General features: G+C 45.1%; 1 protein-coding gene across 1 annotated transcript in view; it reads left to right on the top strand.

Annotated features, from left to right (window-relative positions):
- The first annotated feature begins 279 nt into the window (after positions 1-279).
- The window catches only part of Cd207 (CD207 molecule), a 43139-nt gene continuing 22610 nt past the window's right edge, over positions 280-20808 (top strand). Inside the window, exon 1 of the mRNA XM_069988923.1 lies at positions 280-331. The gene's annotated coding sequence lies outside the window, so the exon portion shown is untranslated. The remainder of the gene's footprint in view (positions 332-20808) is intronic.

Genomic DNA, 20808 nt, shown 5'->3' with positions numbered 1-20808 from the left:
GCTGGGCCTGCCCGAGCTTTGCGCCCGGCTGGGGAGGAGGAGGGAGAGGGGGCGACGTCCACCCTCCACCCTTAGTCCAGCTCCACCCAGTGCCCCGCAGAGGGTGGCTGGGGCGGCCCTGGGGGACTGAAGAACGCCGCACACTGCTACCCCCACCCCCTTAAAGTTTGTCAACCTCCTCTCCCTCCCATCACTTCCTTGGCCAACTCTGCTCCCCGCTTCCCCGGTCCCCGGGGAAGTGCTGCTAAGCGCCTCCCCCGGCTTCAGCAGGATCGATACCCAAAGTGCGAGCGGAAGGCGACCCCGCCGAGACCAAGGCCGAGAACTGGAGGTTGGCCGCGTCGCGGAGGGGTGGGTGGGGTGGGGACAGGGGTGCGGGTCCGGGGTTCAGTGAGCCACTCAAACCCACACCACACTCAGGAACACAGAACGTAAGCCTCTTTCTGGCCTCCGGGGAGAGCCTCATTTACTCCTTGTAGTAAAGGAGCCTGGTCGTGAGGCTAGGAGATCCACGGACTCACTCTGGAAGGGCGCCTGTGTGGGGGTGAAATGTAACGTGGGGACTGAGAAGCGGACAGAAAGCGGGGTCTCGAAGTTCACGGTGAGGCCAAGATCTCGGCAAGCAGCAAACACCCGACTCCGGAACAGCTCTGAGGCCTTGACTTCAGTGGCAGCACCTTGAGACAGAAACTGAGCCTGAGCATTTCCTTGGGTTTTCTCTCCTGGAGCTCCCCGGCAGCTCTGTCCTTCTCTGTTGTAGCTCTGTCCCTCCCCTCCCAGACTGCGCCGGGGTGCGTGGCTGGACGCAGGGGGGGCGGTAAGGCAGGCTATGGAAGAAGTTGAGTGGGTCCCGGGTCCAGCACTCTGCCCTCTGAAGAGTGGGCACAGGCAGCACGCGTGCTTGTTCTGGAGAATCTAGCCAGGAGGTGCCAGAACTAATTGCCTTTTCTTTGACTATGCTTTAAAGAGGCATGGAAGAAGGATTGAGAGGGAAGATACGTGTGCAAATGTGCAGGTTTACTAGAGCGCACTAAAGTGCTCTAATCCCAGGGGTTGCTTTCCTTCTCACCAGAGGGGTGAGGCAGGTGCCAGTGAGATTCCTTTAGGCTGTCCGAATCTGATGAAGTGGGTCTGTGAGCAGGAGGCTATGGATATGCCGTTTTAAAAGTCTGTGGCAAGATGATATCCCTAGCACAATCTCCACGGAGTCCTGTAAGGGTGAGTAGGTATGTGAGTGTGCAGATGTGTGAGTGTGAGGAAAACCTGGGCACTTTAGCCTGTTCCAGTGTGCATGTGTATAAATGTATGTAGGTGTGCATATCCAACTCAAGGTGTCTCTAGCCAAAGGAAAGCAGGCAGGGGTGCATGAATCACTTAATTGTGTAATTACACACTTCTTACTGACTCCTGTAATTGTTTGAGACCCAGGAAAAGAGAAAGGACAAGAAGGCCAGGGAAGAAATTTTGCTAGAATGAAGGAGGAAGGAAAGGAAGAGAATGAGGGAGAGAGCAGGAGGAAGAGGAGGGAGAGGGGAAGACAACCACAAAATTATTTGCGTGGTTAGCTAGAGAGATGAGATTGCACCCAGGGTGTGGCATGGGCAGAGGGCCAACATATGGACCATCTGTAGGTGCTGAGAGTTCTTGGCACCTGGGGCTCAAGGGTGTTAGAATGTATCCAGGGAAGATAGATGAGAAAAGTGTGCAGTTATCCCAAGGGAATCCAGCTAAGATGAAGGGTTCTGGCAGCAGTATGGAGGAGGCCTGCCCTTGGCCTTGGAGAGCGTCAGAGCTCCTCAGTGACCTTCCTGCAGACCAGCTCCATTCCCCAGTAGAACACTTGTTGCCTTGTCATTGGTTCCTACACTCTGCACTTTAGGAGTTTCCCCCCATTTTGGCTCTCTCAAGCTTATTTTTATCATTCAAGTAGGATGTGTCTATTGTAGAAAAATACATGCAGAAAATGAATGCTAGGCCAAACCTCCCCACCCTCAGATCTTGAAGTTCCGAGGCCTGGTTTGAACAGCACTTTCTGGGCCCTGCAGTGCTCTGTCTTTGTGTTTCAATGTTATTTTTATTTTATATTTCTACATTTCACTAATGACAGTGATGGCAGTGTCCTCTTTGTGGTCCATGGCTGGGCTTTGGGTGCACTTTCCAGTGAACCCAGCCATTCTTCACATCTAGTGGAACCCATACCTCCCACAGAGTCCTACTCCAACAGGGTCAGCTTGCTTTGACTCTTGGGAATTCTCAGCCTTCTTTACCTGGTGATTCTTGATTCATTATAGTGGTATAGCATTTGACCTCTGCAGAAGTTCTGGCTTTCTTCTCAGCAGGCCTCTTTGCACTTGCATCTGGGAGTGGACTGAGGATGCCTGTGCTTCTGCACACGGAGGTGGCCAGGTACAAGTGCAGGTACATATGGGAAGACGGGGAAGGCAGAGGTGGAAGGAGGGACTGGACCTCCTGGCCAACCACCTGCTCTGGCTTGGAAGGCTAGGTGCATTTGTGCCTGTGTTCCACCATTAGCCATAGAGTGATGTTAGCCTCTTCCAAATATATGTATGGGGGGGGTGGACATATTGGGGAACTTCTGGATCTAAAATATTCTTCCATCACAAGCATTAGAGAGTTACAAAGTGAGTCTGCATGGTGCTAGTTCACTGGGACAGAGATTTCTTATCCAGTATTTTCAACCAGACTAGAGAGCCACTGTCATATTCCTATTGCACAAATTTACAGCCTACACAGTCAATATTCACCTGCAACCTCACTGTCATCCCAAATTGGGCCAAGACCCTTAGGATCCAGAAAGAGTTTCCTCCACCTCTCTACTTTCTCTCTTTAAAAAGCAGTAGTATTGAGGAATCTGAACATGGGAGTTCTGAGAAGATTCTAACAGCCAAGGGAACAGGGAGATGTTCTAAGCTCAGCAGCTCCTGATAGTGGTATGAGATTTGGAAGGCCCTGCTTCTGGTTCCAGTATAGACAGACCCCAGGTGTGGACTGGGCATTTCTGTGTTCCACATAAGAACACCTTGGTATCAGTCTCTCTGACTCCATCAGTCAGAGAACCAAGTGAGCTTCTGACTTGAATGATGAGCAAGTTCTAGCCCCAATCTGTGTCCCGGGGTGAAGGAGAGTGACTGGCTCTACCATCAGCTCTTCCTGTTCAGAGGTATCCTCCACTCTTGATGAGAGTCTTCAAGGAAGAGTAGCAGGACTCTGCTCCCAGCAAATACACTCAGAAACCCCTTTAGATTAAGTCATCTCAGGGATGTCTTTAAAGTAAACGTAATTTGAAGAATGTGGCCAGCCTCTCTGGCCTACCTTACTCAACATTATCTATCATCCTCCAGTTCCTTTTCAGGGTATGGGCCTGCCCTTGTTTTTTTTTTTTTTTTTTTTTGGCACTTTAAACATTTTTATTAAAACATTCTGCATATGCTTTCTATATGATTTCCAAGCTTTTAAGTGAAATGTCTGGTTTTCAAAAAAGTAAAAGGACCTCTAGAGATAGTAAAAGTTCATATTTTCTTATGGTTATAAAACTTCTTTTTTTTAAATTAGCTTACATTAATACAGAGGGAGATTTCATTGTTAGAATTAATATGCGTTTACTATATGTCAATCTCACCACTGCCTCTATCACTTCAAAATATATTTCTGCATAATAAATTGCTAATAGGTAGGCATTTCAGATGCTAGTAATGGCAGCAGAACACTGAGGAAAATATAATGACTGAGAAGCTGTAATAAAGCAATACACATTCATGTTTGGATATAAAATATACTTAAATACAGCCAATGTTCAACTAGGAGGTCTAGCCCTCATAGCTGTTTTCTTCTTATTTATTGTTAAGAGGGGTTACAGTTACATAAGTAGGTTAATAAGTACATTTCTTATCAAACTCATTACCCGTTCCCTCATTTTTCTCCTACCTTCCCCTGCCCCCCCCAGGTTGTACAGATCATTTCCAACATATTGTCTTGTGTAGTTCTGTCCACTTTTCCCTCTTGACTTTTGGCCAGCCAGTAAATGGGACGGATTTGTGTTTTCTAGCCTCAGCTACATGGAGAGCTGGATCTGGCTACCTGTGGATAAACAGCATTCATCTACTGCAACCCAGAGTCTGTCCTCTCTAGGACAGGAGATGGTGGCCTGGTGCTAGGGTACCAAAGGTGTGGAGGTAGGAAGATATAGCCTAGTTCTAGAATCTCTCTGCAGACCCAGATGGTCCTCCAGTACTTCTCCTAGCAGCTCCAGTCAGAATCTTCAGTATCTCTTTATTCTTCATCTGCATCCTACAAGATGCTTCGAGAGGCATACCAGGCTAAATCTCGTGGACCTAGACCCAGGTCAGCTTTGCTTCTTCTTGCTGGTTTATTTTCTCTTGGTGAGAATGGAGTGAGACCTCTCTACTCCACCCTCAGGCAGTGGATTAAGCATGCAGGTGCTGCTGTGATGCCTTCCTGGGTTCCTACATCCTTCCTAATCTCTTCGTGGGATTGAAATGTACAGAACAAGGTGGAATAAGAGGTTTGTGAGCTCATAGACAGTTCTTTGTGATACTAGGAGAGGTGCTGGGAGCGAGCGTGATGAGAAGCCTTTCATTCTGCTGCTTAGACTCCTCCTGGATCACTGGCGGCTTGCAGACTCCCTGACTTCTTTCAGGTAGCATGATGTCACAGCCCTGTCTGTGACTCTGGGGATTCTACAGGGTTGTAGGAGCATGAGGGTGGGTAAGGGAACGTGAGAGGTCACTCTTAAGGCAGGAACAGGAAGCCACATTAGTGGGACTAGGACTTCCTGGTCCAGGTTGAAGAGGCCAACTACCCTGACCACTGAGTCACTGCTGGACACATTGTCTATTTATCTTTATCAGTGCTCAGCTTCAGGCTTAATTGTTTCCAGTAGTTCCTTGCAGGGCATCCGCATGTTTAACACGATGTCTGCTTGAGAGCCACAGATTTGAGATGAACTATGTGTGGCAAGGACGTGAACTGCTGTAGCAAAGTTCTGGAAGTGGTCAGCATGGGGTACCTTAGGAAATGGGAGATGGCGATGTTTTGGGGTATAGCCAAGGAAAACAGGCATTCCAGGGGTGAAGGACTTGGGAGGTGTGGGACTCCAAACTTGGTGATTGTCTTCTGTCACTCGGATTCCTCCCAGAGCTGTCTCTTCTTCCTCCTCCCCACAGTTGTTGTTTTTTTTTTCAAATCTGAATCTTCTTCTTTTTCTTCCTAGGTTTGTCCCCCTGTTTCTCTTCCTCTTTTTCTCCTTAGTTCTCTGCCCTTCTATGCCATTTCAATCTTTCCTGACTATCCAAGTGTTTCCCTCATAGCCTACCTGACCTGTGTTCTTACTTTTCTTCACACTCCTCTCCTCTTCAACCCTCTCCTTGTTGGGGTGAGAGCTCCTTCTTTTATTTGTTCATGTCCAGAATTATAATCCTGCCAGACAGGGAATTTAAAGGAACTAAGGAGTCAGAAAATACCAGATAGAATTTTATACACAGTTTTCTCCTTTCTTAAAATCCTTATACTCCATCAGCATTCTGATTTTATAAGGATCATCCTCAAAATCATTTCCTTCTGCTTTAAGCAAGTCATAGGCTGACTATGTGTCCACAGCTGTACTAGACTCACCATTTTAGGAAATAGATGACTTTAAGATGGAGATTCGGTTGCCTATTTTGAAGGGGAGGAAACAAAAGTCAGGTTCACACAGCTGGTTTGCATATATTCTAGTCTAGATATGTGGATCAAGTGGTGTATCAAGGTGGAAATCTATTCCCTTCCCTCTAATTTCACTATGACAAATGAGCTCTCTACCTGAGCAGGTTCTGTTCTTTGCTATACTCACACTGAGTGCAGCCCAGTAAGGAGCATATAATTGATAAGATTGGGATCTGATGGCAATGTGAAGGGGAGCTGTGAGCTCTGTAGACACTGAAGGAAAGTTGGATTGATAAAAGCTGAGTACTGGCTTCAGGTCCTACAATTATGTACATATGCGTGTTTTAGTTACAGTTTTATTGAGATATAATTTTCATTTCATGTAGTTTACACATTTATTAATATTATCATTATTACTATCATCAGAGTTGGGGATTGAACACAATCTTGTGCATGCTAGCCTGTCATGCTAGGCTGAGCTATATTTCATCCATTCACTTTACCCATTTAGAATACAATGATTTTTAGTATACTTCCAGACATATGCAACCATCACCATCTATTTTAAGACTTTCTCAGAAAGAAACTATTATTTTCAACTTCCCATTTCCTCTCTGCCTTAATCAGACATTAATCTTTGTCTCTGTAGATTTGCCTGCTTGGATATTTCATATAAATGGAATTATATGGTATTGGTACTTGCTTGTCTTCTTTCACTTAGTACATCTCAGGGTATTAATGTTTCATTGTCTTTTTTTCTTTTTGGTCGGTCATGGGGCCTGAACTCAGTGACACTGTCCCTGAGCTCTTTTACTCAAGGCTAGTGCTCTACCACTTTGAGCCACAGCTCCACTTAAGTTTTTTGAATGGTTAATTGGAACCAGGGCCTCATGGGAATTTTTCTGCCTGGGCTGGCTTCCAACCCATCCTTAGATCTCAGCCTCCTGAGTAGCGAGGATTACAGACATGACCCACTGGCATCTGGCGCTTGGCTTTTATAGCTGAATATCCACTGTACTATATTTTGTTTATTCATCCATTACTGGTGGACATTTGAATTATTTTTATTTTATGTGCAAGTGTTTGTGCCTTGAGTGCCCAGCCTGACAGGTCTGCCAGAAAGGGATGACTTCCGGCAGCAGTTAGAGAAACCTAGAGAGGCTCTGTGTGTACCTAGTGTGTCTAATGGGAGGGTTTCTCAGGGCTACTAGTCTTGTAGAACTTGCAGCTCTTGTCTAGGTTGGGTTCAAATCCTGGCTGTTGTACTAACTAGCTGCTCTGGACCCCAACTCCTCACCCATTAAATGGAAATAATATTAGTAAATTAATCTATGACGAGCATTTTTCTAGTACCTGTCACTCAGTGCATGCTGGAAGAGAAACAAGCTCCTAACATTTTGGGCTTAAAGCCAAGAGCATACTAAAACATCAATTTGTCCCTCTCTCCTGGCCAGTATAGATGAAGGAATAAAGATTTTAGCCACTGATTGCATTTAAGGAACAGTAGGAGAAAGGTTTTAATCCTAGGATTCTGAAACTAGATTCTCAGCCCTGGACCTTGAATCCTTAGGTGCCTCAATGTCTGACCCGGGTGGAGGTATAGGAGAAACTCTCTGAAAGTAAATGTACCAGTCTGGTCCAATCACTGCCACCCGAAAGTGGAGTGCAGACTCAGAGGAAACAGTGAGCTGTGAGGGCCAACCTGGAATCCTATTTTTGACCATCCAACGTGGGGACCTGATAAGGTGCTGTTGAGCATTTATAGTTCTTATTCAGCTTCCTCTTGAAGGCTGCATTTTGCCCTTCCCCTGGTTGCCTTTCTTAAGGCATAGGAAAGAACAATCCTGGGGTGCTGCCAGGAGTCAGTACTCTGGGAGGCAAGGGAGGTCTGGACAGGTAATATCAAAACCCCACCTTTTCTTAATATCTTCACATAGAAAGTGCTGGCAAGGGCAGGGCATGAACTTCTCCCACTACTCCACAGGCTACCTTTGAGGAGGGTCTTGGAGGATAGCCTGAGTGACCTTTAAATCCTTTGATAGCTTTAAATTTGTGGAGTTCCCCAGTTCAAGTGAACACAGTAAAGAAACATCCTAAATGGCAGAAGACTATTTGTGAATTTTGCATTTTGTTTCTACTCTTCTGCTAAAGGATGGCTGCACACATTTCCTCTGACTGACAGCTTGCAGTAACTTCTGTATCAGAGCCTTTTGTCTTTGCTGTGCTTTCTGCATCCACTGGACGTTCAGGGTTACTAATTGCTCTTCTCTAATCCTCAATACTGACCCACCCAAAACTGGTTGCCCACAGGCAGATCTAGGTTGAGCTTGGTAATGGCAGACTGAAAAGGGAAGTGTCTCTTGCAGTTACCAGGCTCTGGGATCTCCCTTTCACCCCACCGTGCTGAAGACTGCCTTTTGCTGTAGCTCCAAGGGGGGTCTATGTTAGATTATTTGGACTTTGCCAGAAAACCATGCAGACATCCAGGTACAGAGAACAAAGAAAGGTTTATTGCTAGGAAAGGGGCCGGCAAGACCCCTTCTCACAAGGGAGAAGTAAGAAGAAGCACCGGCTATTGACTGAGGTGACCAATATAACCTAGAAGGGGCTAGCAGGTGCAGACCCTGGGGTGTACACGTGGGCCAGGTGCTTTATCATGGTAGACTAGGATTTATGGCTGCTGTCCAACTAGTAGGTAAGGGGTCTTGCAGCTGCCCAGATCTGAAGGTCACTCTAAGGGGCTCTTGCTGCTTTATTTGGTGGTAGTTGCCCCAGAGAAGTGCCATCCCGAGGTAAAGGAGGTTGGAGGCTGATTATTTACTGCCTTTACTAAATGGGCTTAGAGTTGCCTAGGAAGGGAGCATGCTAAGCTGTGGAAGGGGAAGGAGCATGCTAAGCTATGGGAAGGGAGCTCACATGGCTAACAGTCTAGATCATGGTACTTTTTGCCTTTCAGCTGTTTTGTTTGTGCCTGGAATGCAGGGCAAGAATTTACCAAGGAGTTTTATTCTGCATTTACCAGAGCTGGAGACTGGGGGAAGAAATAGTGAAGGAATTCTCCATTTGACCCTAGCAAGAGACTTCCAAACACAAGGTGGGGGAACCATGCAACTATATTGGGTGACTGTAGGCTTCTTTGGGAATACTTGAAGTATCAGATCCACTTAGGGATTTATGTTCACTGGGAACAGTTCTCTAGAAGCTAAGAAATGCTTATGAAGCTCCTCCTGAGCCCACCAGGCACTAGGGGACAGCTGTGAGCTAAACAGACTGCATATAACATGGAAGATGGCCAACCTTCCTCAGGAGAGGCAGACTCCAGTGTAGGGGCAAGGTGGTGTAGGTTTTGATACAAAGGGACCACTCTATGTGGTGGTTCACACAGATATGCACAAGCCTGCTTGTTTTCCTGTCTAGAAAATTCCTTATAAAGAATCATTTCTGTGATATATCAGTCTTGCTTTGCTAGGCAAGAACCAGAAGAAGAAAAAAAAAGCCCCACACATCACCCTATCTCATGATCAGTTGCCTTACAAAACAGAGCCAAATGTCAACACATCTACTAAGCCTTGAGCAGGGCATTTTATGGAGTGAACCAATGTCATCCACGTTACAAATATGAATCTGTTTTAGCTTTTTTATTAAAAGAAAACACACCTCTGAGAAAAAATCTAGATAGCATAAAGGATTATAAAATGACAAGTGTTTCTTCAGATTGTCACTCTCTACACCCTTCCCCCCCCAAACCCAACTTCATGCTCCATTTCTGACCTTTATAAACAGGAATGAAGATGTGCATGTTCCATCTAAATCTCTTGCCATGTGGTCTGCACTTTGGGACTTAGTAAAAAGGCCACCTGGAATGTAAAACCTCAGCCTTGGAACACAATCACAAACTGATATTAATCTCATTAATTTATAAGTTAAAAACAGGAATTAAGTCACTGGCCTCTGTTCCTTGAGCTTTTTCCACCTTTGCCGAGTCTTGGCATTGTGCTAGGGCTGCAGACCTCCAGCTGTGGTTTCTAGGCCGTGGTAGCTAGCCTGCTGTGTCCAGTCACAGCATCCCAGCTTAGGGTGTGACCCAATATTTTGATCTTCGTGAGGCGTATAGGTTTCTTGATGAAATAGGTGAATTAAACTAGTGAGAACCTCGAGAAAGCAAGAAGACAGGATGTTTGTAGCTACAGGATGTTTGCTTTGGTCTTGAGCAAACGAGTGTTGTGCGCACCGCGGGGTGGCCCTGCGCGTGGACCAGGTCACACCCGCATTCAAGAGGAAGCTCTTACCGGGGTTCAAAGCTGAGCAGGCTGTGAGGCCGGAGAGGCCAGGAGGTCAACGGGAATTAGTGCGCTGGGCCAGGCGAGGAATCGCCTCTGGGCGAGAGTTCGGGATGGGATTAGCGGGTTCAAAAGCAGGTCAGGGAGAGCTAAACGTGTCGACCTGGTCCCCGCGAGGTCAAGGTCCGCAGGAGGGGCGGGAACGGCTGAGCCCGCAGTGCAGTCCGAGGCTGGGCTAGCTCTGGAGGCCGGGCTGTGTCCTCGGTGGCCTCCGGGCAAGGACATTGCGAATCCACCCCGGCCTTGGACAGCGAGAGGAACCGGCGCGAGAGTCTTCTGAAGTGACCGCGTTCCTATCCGCAGCACAATTCATCTACTTCTTTCCTCTTAAAAAAATAGCATCTCGCCCCTCTTTCTGGCAGGATAAAGCATCTCAGCAATAACTAACCACTTCACCCAGACACGCACCGGTGTGTGCAAAGGAATTCTCTGCTCGGTGGCTAGCCTTTCTTCCTCCTGGTAACAGTGGCTTCCTGGCCGAACAAACTGGGGATTGTGATTCCATTTGTGTAAAAATAATCCCGGCCCTCTTTCCACCCCCTCGGTGCGTTTTGTTCTTTTGCAGAGGTGGGGGGGGGGGCGAGGAGGACAGCAGACTCAGCAGACGGGAAGCGCTCTTCCTGGAAGAGGGAAGCGTGCGGGCGGCTACGAGGAGCCCCCGAATGTTTTGTTTTGGACATTCATCGTGTTCCTTGAATTCTTGTCCCTTGCGTTCTTGTCCCTCTCTCATCGTAGGCTCCTGGATATGCAAAGAGGAAAAAAAAATCTAGGATCTGGGAACCCAAATGGATGCTCCACGTCGGAAACTCCGGCCTTGGTGAACTAAGCTAAGGAAAACTCAAAAGGCAGTGGACTGGAGAGAAGAGCACTTTCGGGTGGCCCCGCCCCACTCGCCATCCGGGGAGTCCCCGAGCTCCATCCCCCACTCCTGCCCCCCAGGCCCCCCTCCCCCTCCCTACTCCCAGGTCTCCACTCCTCCCCCCGCCCCCCCCCCCCCCGAGGAAATGGAGCCGGGATTCTCAAACCAGACGCTGGGTCTCCCCAAAAGGCGACCCATCTGGAATGGGGCTGATTTTTTTTTTTCTTTTCCTGGGAGAATCAGAGTCTGTTCTGCCGGGGCGAAGTTTAGATTTACGGGAGTGGAGATAGTGATGGGGGGGTGGAGTCTGTCTGAGGAAGGACTGGGAGAAAGAGGCCGGGTGAGAAGTGGAGGACGTGAAGACTGAGCGCCTGAAGGTGGGAAAAGTGAGCACGGAGGTCCCAAGAAAGGGGGCCGCGGACTGGGAAGGGGCGGAGCCGGAAACGGAGGGGCTCCGGGGGCCACCCAAACAAACAAAGCCGGGCCGCCGCCCGGGTCCGCTCCGCTGCGCGGTGGGCGCGCGCAGCTGTCGCCGAAATCCCTGCGGAATTCTTCCATTTTGTGGGCTGGAAGGGTTGGTCTCCGTGGGGACCAAAGGAGTCGCTTCAAGGAGGAACCTGTCCCCGGGGCCCGATAGATCCCTAGATCAGCAGATCGCTGGAGATCGTCCCTTCACCAGCCGACGCTTGGCTCCACCCAAGTAGATTTGGGTGGCGGCGTGGAGTTGACGGGTGTGGGCGCGGGGCCCCTTTCCTGCCCGCAGCTCCAGGTGTGTTCTTCCTGGCCCCCTCCCACTGGCCCCTCAAGGTGCTGGAGGATCCTCTATTCGAAATGCATTCTCCGGGTCTGAAATACGTTCTCTTGGCTCTCAAACTGTATGAACCACGACGAGACTCTTCTCCAGGCTGTTTCCAACCTTTTATACACCCTTCAAATAACAAGAACCTAATAGAATCGGAAGCAGGGAACAGCCCACTGTCCCCCCCCCCCCCACACACACACTTTGCGTCGCTCTATATAAGTGCCTTCTTCTTTCGCGTAATTCTAGTTTGGGCGAACGTGCAGCTTTTTAATCCGCCTTTTCGACTCGAGGTCATAGCTAAATATTTTCCGTGTGCTTTGATCCTCAAAAAAGACACTTTCAGCTTCTGGTTAATATCCGTTTATATTTTATCTTTTACTTAACAATTCGGTTGCCAGACCTTTCCGTGTATTCAGTATTAAAAGAATGCATCAACTAAAATCTTCAGGTATATAGTTTTCTTCCTTGGGGAGTGTTATTTTGTTAGGATTCTTATTGGTTTGAAAGGACAGGAACATTTTTTTTTTTATTGCTACTTATTTTCTGCCAATCAGCTTTCCAACGCAAGTGGCCTGGGTTTTTATTTTGGAATCATGGTGGACGGAGCTCGGTTCTAGCCTTCAGAAATAAAGTCACTTCCTACCTTAAAACATTTTCTGTACCATAAGCTTTACTAGGCAAAGTGGGGGGCCTTCTAGGGAGAGGGGAGAAGTAGGAATTGTTCCTTTCTGGGCCTGGAGAAAGTCACAGTGTAGGTGACAGTGCAGGAGAGCAGATCCAGGCAGAGGACTGTCGGGTAGGCACCGTTGGACCGTCTTGGCGTGCATAGGCCTCTGGGCTTGTTGGATCTGGAGAGGAAACCCTGATAGAGGCTCATACTTTTCCCGAGTTTAATTGCAGGGAGAAGCTTAAGACTTGACCTCCTAGTTAGGGAATTAGAAAAATACAAACTTCATCATCAGGTATTTAATCATTTTAAAAGACATAGAGGTATCATAACATTATTGTATTTTGTGTTTTGTTGAAAGGGAGTTATACTTCCTTATCTAAAAATACTAACTATCCTGCAGGCAAAAATTCTTTCTCTAAGCCACAGAAATATATATTTTAAAGTGATAAAAGCAATGTATATATTATTTGAGCTTTGCCACAACGAGAATACACTCACGTACTATAGAACACATCTAAGTACTAAAATCTATTGACCCGTCGACACAAGTCCATTATCTTAATTCTCCTTCCAGAAGAATCATGACTTATAGTTACAATGGTGCATATGCAAACTTTATATTATGCATTTTTGCATCCATGATTTATCCTATTCCACCGCTCTGCAAATTATCACCCCCACTTGTCCGCCGTCTATGATCTTTGCAGACGGAGCTCCATTTCACTTTTTAATAGTTATCTACAATGAATTATACAGAGATGTCACCATTTCCTCTCTACTTTAAAAGTTAAATAATATGTGAATGCATCTGACATCCTAAAATGGAAGCAGTGCTGAACTATGGAGCTCCTCTTCATGTTGGTCTCTACTCCTACTCCACTGCTTTCCTCAGGAGGTTTAGGTGAGGGGGCTGGGGGTGCAGCTCAGTATGAGAGTGCTTTGAAGTCAGGCTCTGGGTCCCATCACAAGTGCATGTGCAAGGGTGTGTATAGAAGACACACAGAACGCAGAAATTGGGTATTGTGAAGTTATTCTCTTTAGTCTAAACACTCCTGTTATTTTTCTTTTTCCCTGCCTGCTCCCCGGAAACCAATGGGCACATGCTTACTCTGTTGTCTTCGACTTTTATCGTCTCATAAAATGTGCAATGTTTTGGTGCTTATAGTTTTAATTTATGTACATAATATTGGGTCTTAGGTTTCATTTCATTTTTAATATAATTAAAATCATTTTAAACAGTTTCAATTTTAGGGTTAGTTGCAAATATAGTAGAAGGAACCCCACTATACTTGTCTGTTAACTGCAGTTGATTTAGCATTTCTTTTCTCTGCGAACTTACAAAATAATCATTACTGACACACTTGACAGTAGGTTACAGACACCGTGCTCTTTTACCAGTGAATACTGCAGATTATATTTCTTATGGACAGCCTTCACTTACAGGGCCACAATGCAATGATTTAAATAGGAAATTTAACATGGATAATATGTTACGATATAATCTTCAGAACTTATTCAAAATTTTAAATTAATTTCCAATAATATCCTTTATATTGATACTATTTTTTAGCTCAGGATTTAATCCAAATTTATTCATTACATTTAGCTTCCAAGATCTCATTAGTTTTTGTTTTTTTTTTTTTTAAATAAAGCTGGAAACAGCTCACTGACTTCCTTTGTCTTTGTAACCAATGTTTTTGGAGAATATAGCCTACTTATTTTGTATACATTGTAGTTTTGGTTTTATTTTAAATAATCTGACACAGAAAAGAGCTGTACAAAGAACCCCTTTACTGACCTATTTGAGCATAAGTCGCTAATACAATGCCTTTTTTGTATTTCTAACAGACATTCTCTCTCATAATCACAATGCAGTTATCAAAATTAGAAAATTAATACCATCACCATTGACTTCTCAGACCTCATGAAATCTTGCCATGTCCTGAAAATGTTCCATATGGTATAAAAGAACACATCAAGATTATGTTTTGCATTTAGTTGCTATGAAATTAAATGCATAGCTAACTAAACATTTAGTCACTTCCAGTTTGTGAGTTTTTTTCCAGTTGTTGCTTGATTTTCCTGACATGTTCTGTACCATGTCTTCAAGTTTGGATTTGCCTAAGGTATCCTCAGGATTCAATTCAGATTATTTAGTTCAACAATTCAGATTCAGTTCATTGGTAGGAACATCTCAGATGTGATGCTGAATTTTGCTCACTGCATCCTCTTAGATGAGACACGATTTTGATTTATCCCTTTATGCTTAACTATGACCATTTGAATAAGATGATGTTTGCCAAGTTTCTCCCTGTAAAGTTGTTATGTTTCCCTTTTGTAATTAATAACTAACTTTAGACTATACAAATATCCTGCTTCTCATTGAACTTTAATGCATTATTTAATCAATACCAACAAATAGGTTCCCATTTTATCAAATTAGTGAAAAATGTGTTACGATGGCCATCTATTTAGTTGTCTCAAATGCAGGAGTTTCTTAAGGTAGTTTCTAATCATTTTGTAATGTTACAGGTTTATTGAAGTATAATTTTCATACAATACCATTTACCTATTTAAAGTGCACTACTCAGTAGTTTTTAGGACATTCACAGAGTCATGAAACCAGCTTTACAATGAATTTCAGGACATTTTTACTATATCTCAAACAGAGACTCTAAGGCTAGGAAGTGGAAGGGTATTTGCCTAGCATGTTTGAAGCCCTTGCTTTGAATCCTAGCACTGAATAAACATTCCTGTGTCCTTGTGTCAAGTCTCTATCATTCTTTGGGTATTTCCTTGCTTTTTAGCACAAGACACATCAATTTTAGTGTATAGTTTTCATGCTCAAGCTTTTGATACAGCCATTTCTTTCTCCAAATAATCATAGTTCTCTTAGTGGATAATGTAATTTAAAAGGCAAGATTGTTATATCAATAGTATTGTGGCTTGCTGTACAAGATCATCTCAGTGAACAAAGCCAGAGAATGTATGCCCTTTTATGCATTTGCATTTATGCTTATTGAGACTCATATATTCACACAGGTAATTATGGTCCCAACTCAACCACAAGGTGTGTGTGTGTGTGTGTGTGTGTGTGTGTGCGATTTTTCTTTTGATGGTGGGAAACCTGGCTTCTTTTGTCTTTGATATATTCATTTGACCAGTTCTCTATTGTATAATCAAATTCTTGTTGCTGCCCCATTCCATTTGTGGGGTGTATTACACAATGTCACCTGACACTGAACACAGATGAGGACTGAAAAAAATTAATCTAAGTTAAATTCTTACAGAGGTGCTGCATGAGTTAGCTGTACTCCTACCTCCTACTCTGAGCCACAAGGGAGATGACAGTGTTCATGGCTCCCTGATGTCAAACTAACCACCTGAAGTGGCCTAGGGAAAGGTACTCAGGATCTGTCACCAGCTGTCTTCTTTTGAGGAAGAAATTACCCTTCTGAGTGGTTCCCCAGGGAAGGGGACCCATTTCCCTGGGCAGATGTCATCCTATTCCCCTGAAGGGAATTGTGTGGAGGGCAGAAAGGTAGACTCCTCAACTGTCTTGATCTTCCAACTTGTTCTTTGGGGAGTGGGGGAGTAGAAGTTTATCAGAGATGGTGTCACTTTCTACTACTGAAATCCACAGCCAAAGTGACAACCACAAGCACAGGGACAGACATGGATGGAGACCCTGAGCTGACATGTGGGTGAGGAGAATAGTCACTCCTTTTTACACAGCAACGAAGTAAGGCTTCAGTGGTTTCCCTGGGGCTGGAATCTGAGGGCAACCAGGTAGGGTCCAGGGACCTATTAGATTTGAGGTCTGAGCCAGTGGTTCTGAGGTCCGTTGTGGAACCTGGACAACCTTCACAGCACCTCACTGTGCAATTACTTCGATGATCGATGTTGCTGGGCACTGCCATAATGACTGGCAGGAGTGACCTACCTGTGTGTGTGTGGGAGGGGGCACACAGATAGGCAGTGGGCTTCTCAGACCGTAGGACAGAAATTACACTCTTGGGTAAAGATCCCCAAAGTTATTTTCCCATAGGTACCTGGGGAAATGTGTGCAAGGAAAGGGGCACAGACAGTTGTTAAGCGCCTACTTGTTGCGTGCTTATGAGTTCCATCACTCCATCTAATAGATGGGCAAGGTACACAGTCATGATGAAGCTTGTTTCTTTGACTTTTGCTCCATACATCCCCTTGGTATGCCTTCCTGGTGGAGAAGGGTGCAGGTAATTACTCTGCCCAGGGTGCCAGGGACAGTAGGGAGTGTGCCAGACCCAGCACTAGTGGCACTCCTCAAACCTTAAGGTAATTTGCCTTCCATGGCTCCCATGGTCGCCCCCTTGCAGCGTGTGCCTGCTCTCCAGCGTTGCAGCTCCAGCCAGCGCCAGGGAAGCGGCCTTATGCTGCCCCCTCCTGACTGCCAACTCGTAATGCCAGGGAGTTTGGCTCAGCTGACTTCCCACGCAGGCGCTCTTGGTGATGGGCACCGCGCCACTCGGTCCCTTCTCTGCCTCCAGGAATTCAAGTAGGGGGCGTTGGGTGTAGGACGCCGGGCGGGGGGGGGGCGTCGCAAGACTCCCACCTCTACCTGCCGTGCCGGGGTGGGGCAGGATTGACTGTCCCTAATTCTGGTTCATATAAGCGGGGGCGGAGGGTTGGAGATGGGCTGGACCAAGGTCCCCTTAGGGAGATCCTTCCAGAAACATCTATTGAATACTATGAGTACTAGGATGGTGAAAAATGGCAGCTCCCACTCCAGGCTACTCTTATAACCTGATATCACCGCTTTCCTACTCCACCCTATTTATTCTTCCTCCTCCCCTCCCCTCCTTTCCCCTCATCCTGATATGACCTGAGTGCAGCGTCCTGCTCCCTCCCACATTCATATATTGAAACCTAAGAGTGGAACTGGTGGTATTCAGAGATGGGGCCTTTGGGAAGTAATTAGGTCATCATGCTCTGCCCTCATGAACGAGATTACTGTTCTCATAACCGCGATCTCCCACAAAGAGCTCCTTCCCCCATTCCACCATCTGAGCATGTATCTCACCAGACACCACAGATGCAGGTTCTCTCGACGTCCCAGCCTCCAAAGTGTGAGAAATACGTGTCTATTATTTATAAGCCACTCAGTCTAAGGTACCTCTGTATGGACCAAGATTATTCTTAATCTGGCCACTTTCTACTGGTAGTTTCTGTGGCTTGTTTTGTTCACATATGCAATATTGGGGACAATGGTCTTTGGATATTTCATTTGTTTGTCTGAATGTAGGACCCTGGTGTTCCCCAATTTATGGGCCCAGGATGTGGTGGACACCTGTCCAGGACAGTGGCTACTGAGGGACATTTATATGGACAAAATGGACTTAAAATGGTTCTAGAGGTTGCCATTGAACGAATACTTTATTTTTTGTTATTTATTTGTTTTTGTTTCTTTTTATTCTTTTTACATTTCTTTTTTTTGGGGGGGGGGCTAATACTTTAAAATAAACTTGATAACTAGATTGAAGGAGAAGAGGAAGCAAAGACACCAAAAAGGAACAAAACGGGAATGCTGAATGTGAGCAATACAATAATTAAAATGGAGAATATAACAGGCTGGGGGTTAGGGACTCACCCCTGTAATCCTAGTGACTCAGGAGGCTGAGATCTGAGGATTGTGTTTTGGAGCCAGCCCAGACAGAATAATTCTGGAGACTCTTATCCCTAAGTAACGAGCAAAAAAAAAAAAAAAAAAAAAAAAAAAAGCTATACTGGCAGTGCAGCTCAAGTGATAGCATCTAGAAATGAGTGAAGAACAAGGCCCGAAGTTCAATCTCTGGTATTTCTTTAAAAAATTAAGGAAGAATTTAACAGGACCAATGAACATTAAATAGCCTCACGCCTCTGTCACTCCTCCTTACCCCTTCTACCTCCTTTTAAAACAACTTCAATTTGTTTCATTGTGCTATTTTCACACATAGAGCACTTATACCACAGTCACACTCTCCATTCACCTACCACCCTCCCCCTTCACTGATGGCTGCTCCTCCTATATTATTACTCTTATTTATGTCTTAGTTTCCAAGGGCTTCAACAATGCAAATATTCTTTTCCCCTGAATAATTTCCCTCTATTGCTCCCTTTCCCATATTATATTTTGTAAATGATTTTTATTACATACATAATTGCACAAGATAAGAGTTTCATTGTGACTTCTCTGCACACAATCACACATACACACAAATATAACAAAATCACATTACATTGTGTACATATATAGAGATGTCAAAATGAAGTTAATGTATGCTAATAAAAATCTTTTTAAGCCCGGCACTGGTGGCTCACGCCTGTAATCCTAGCAACTCAGGAGGCTGAGATCTGAGGACCATAGTTCAAAGTCAGCCTGAGCAGCAAAGTCTGTGAAACTTATCTCCAATAAACCAGCTGAATACCAGAAGTGGTTCAAATGATAGAGCAATAGCCTTGAGCTGAAGAGCTCAAGAGTTCAAGCCCAGAGTTCAAACAAATTCCCCCCCCAAAAAAACTTTAAAAAACCACACATATGAAATAAATAGGAATGGATACAGCTGATTATTAGTTGGAAGATAAAATTAAGAAGTGTCCCAGGAGGAAGCACCAGAGGATAAATCAGCAGGAAATTTTTGGATAAAAGTCAAGGATTGTGGCTGCGCACCAGTGGCTCATGCCTGTAATCCTCCCTACTCAGGAGGCCAAGATCTGAGGATTGTGGTTCAAAGCCAGCCCAGGCAGAAAAATCTCTGAGACTCTTATCGCCAATTAACTAGTCAAAACCAGAAGTGATCCTGTGGCTCAAGTGGTAGAGTGCTAGCCTTAAGCACAAAGAGGCTTAGAGATAGCACCCAGGCCCTGAGTTCAAATCCCCCAACTGACCAAAAAAAAAAAAGTCAAGGATTATGGCAGAGGGAAGTACAGAATCCAGACGACAGGAGTTATAGAAAGAGAATAACTAAATAATCAAAACAGATTAGTATATCTTTGAAGAAATTATAAAATTGAAGTGATTTATGGCATATCGAACGGAAGATAAGAAAAAACTCACACTTAGACATGTTATAATGATTTTCCCGCCCTGCTTATGGCTGGTACTCTACTTGAGTCTTACTTTTTTTATTGATTAATTGGAGATAGAGCAGTCCTCTGAATCTCAGCCTGCTGAATAGCTAGGATTACAAACCTGAGCCACCAGTACCCAGCTGTTAAAATGAAATTTAAGACAAAGACAATGATAAAATCCTGAAGTCTTCCAGAGAAGAGATTACCTCCAAAGAAACATGTGTTGACATCAGACTTCTCATTAATAACACTGGATGTGAGACAATCATGTAAAGTATCTAATACATTGAGAGAAAAGAAAGTTGAAATTAGACTTTTGTATCTAAGAAGATTACCATTCAAATACAAGGATTAATGAATATTTTTCTTAATATATACTAGAGAATAACCTACACTGAAAGCACTGTTGGAGAATGATTCAGATTTAAATAGAATTGAAAGAGGAGGCAGGAGAGAGCATACCCAGGAAGAACTGTGTAGAAGCCAGGCCGGTGGGTGAAGAACGGACCTGCAGGGAAAACCACCCACTACAAGTGGAGGAAGAGGAACTCTTGAAGGCTTCTGAAAAGGGGGAGTCAGGGAGGCAGATCATCAGGGGCAGGAGGTACCTTAGCAACCCAAGGGCAGAGGGTGATTTCAGGGGACAGGAGAAGGGAAGGATACTGAAAAGATATATAAAAGACCGGAAAGTGCCTGCTGAATTTGGAAAACAGGGTCATTTCACATGACTTTGGGAAGAAAGCTTTGGTGGAGCAGGCAGAAGTCTTCCTGCTGCCTGACAGAGGAACCTGGTATATCTGGGCATTCCAGATTCTCAAGGCAGAAATGGCAGAGCTTGGTGGTCTCATAGTCCCTGTTATGAGGTTCTGAAGACAAGAGCAATTGACTCTGATGGCCTTCCATGAAGCCTCCACTTGTCTCTGTCGAAAGACTCCAGAAAGATTATACATTTGCTAAAGTCTCATAAGCTCTAGCCCATGGAAGGACAGTTATAGATGGGACTACTAGTATTACTAGTTATGCAGATTAATATCTGAATTCCTGCAAATATGCAAGGAGGGGGCTGGGAATGTGGCTTAGTGGTAGAGTGCTTGCCTAAGAGGCATGAAGCCCTGGATTTGATTCCTTAGCACCACACACACAGAAAAATTCTGAAGTGGTGCTGTGGCTGAAGTGGTAGAGTTATAGCCTTGAGCAAAAGAAACTGAAACTCAGGGACAGTGCCCTGGCCAATAGATAGATAGATAAATAAATAAATATTAAATAAAATTCATACACAGGTATCCGGTGTCCAGGCTGAGGCAATGGCGCCATCTAGGGGCATGATGTCTTTATTTCAGGAATTGGATTCTGCCCTTTCTGTGAGTGA

Source organism: Dipodomys merriami, unplaced genomic scaffold (genome assembly GCF_024711535.1).
Source record: "Dipodomys merriami isolate MVZ:Mamm:240054 unplaced genomic scaffold, mDipMer1.0.p SCAF_37, whole genome shotgun sequence".
Classification (NCBI taxonomy): Eukaryota; Metazoa; Chordata; class Mammalia; order Rodentia; family Heteromyidae; genus Dipodomys; species Dipodomys merriami.
The sequence above is the reverse complement of the archived record's forward strand: the minus strand, read 5'-3'. Positions and strand labels throughout refer to the sequence as shown.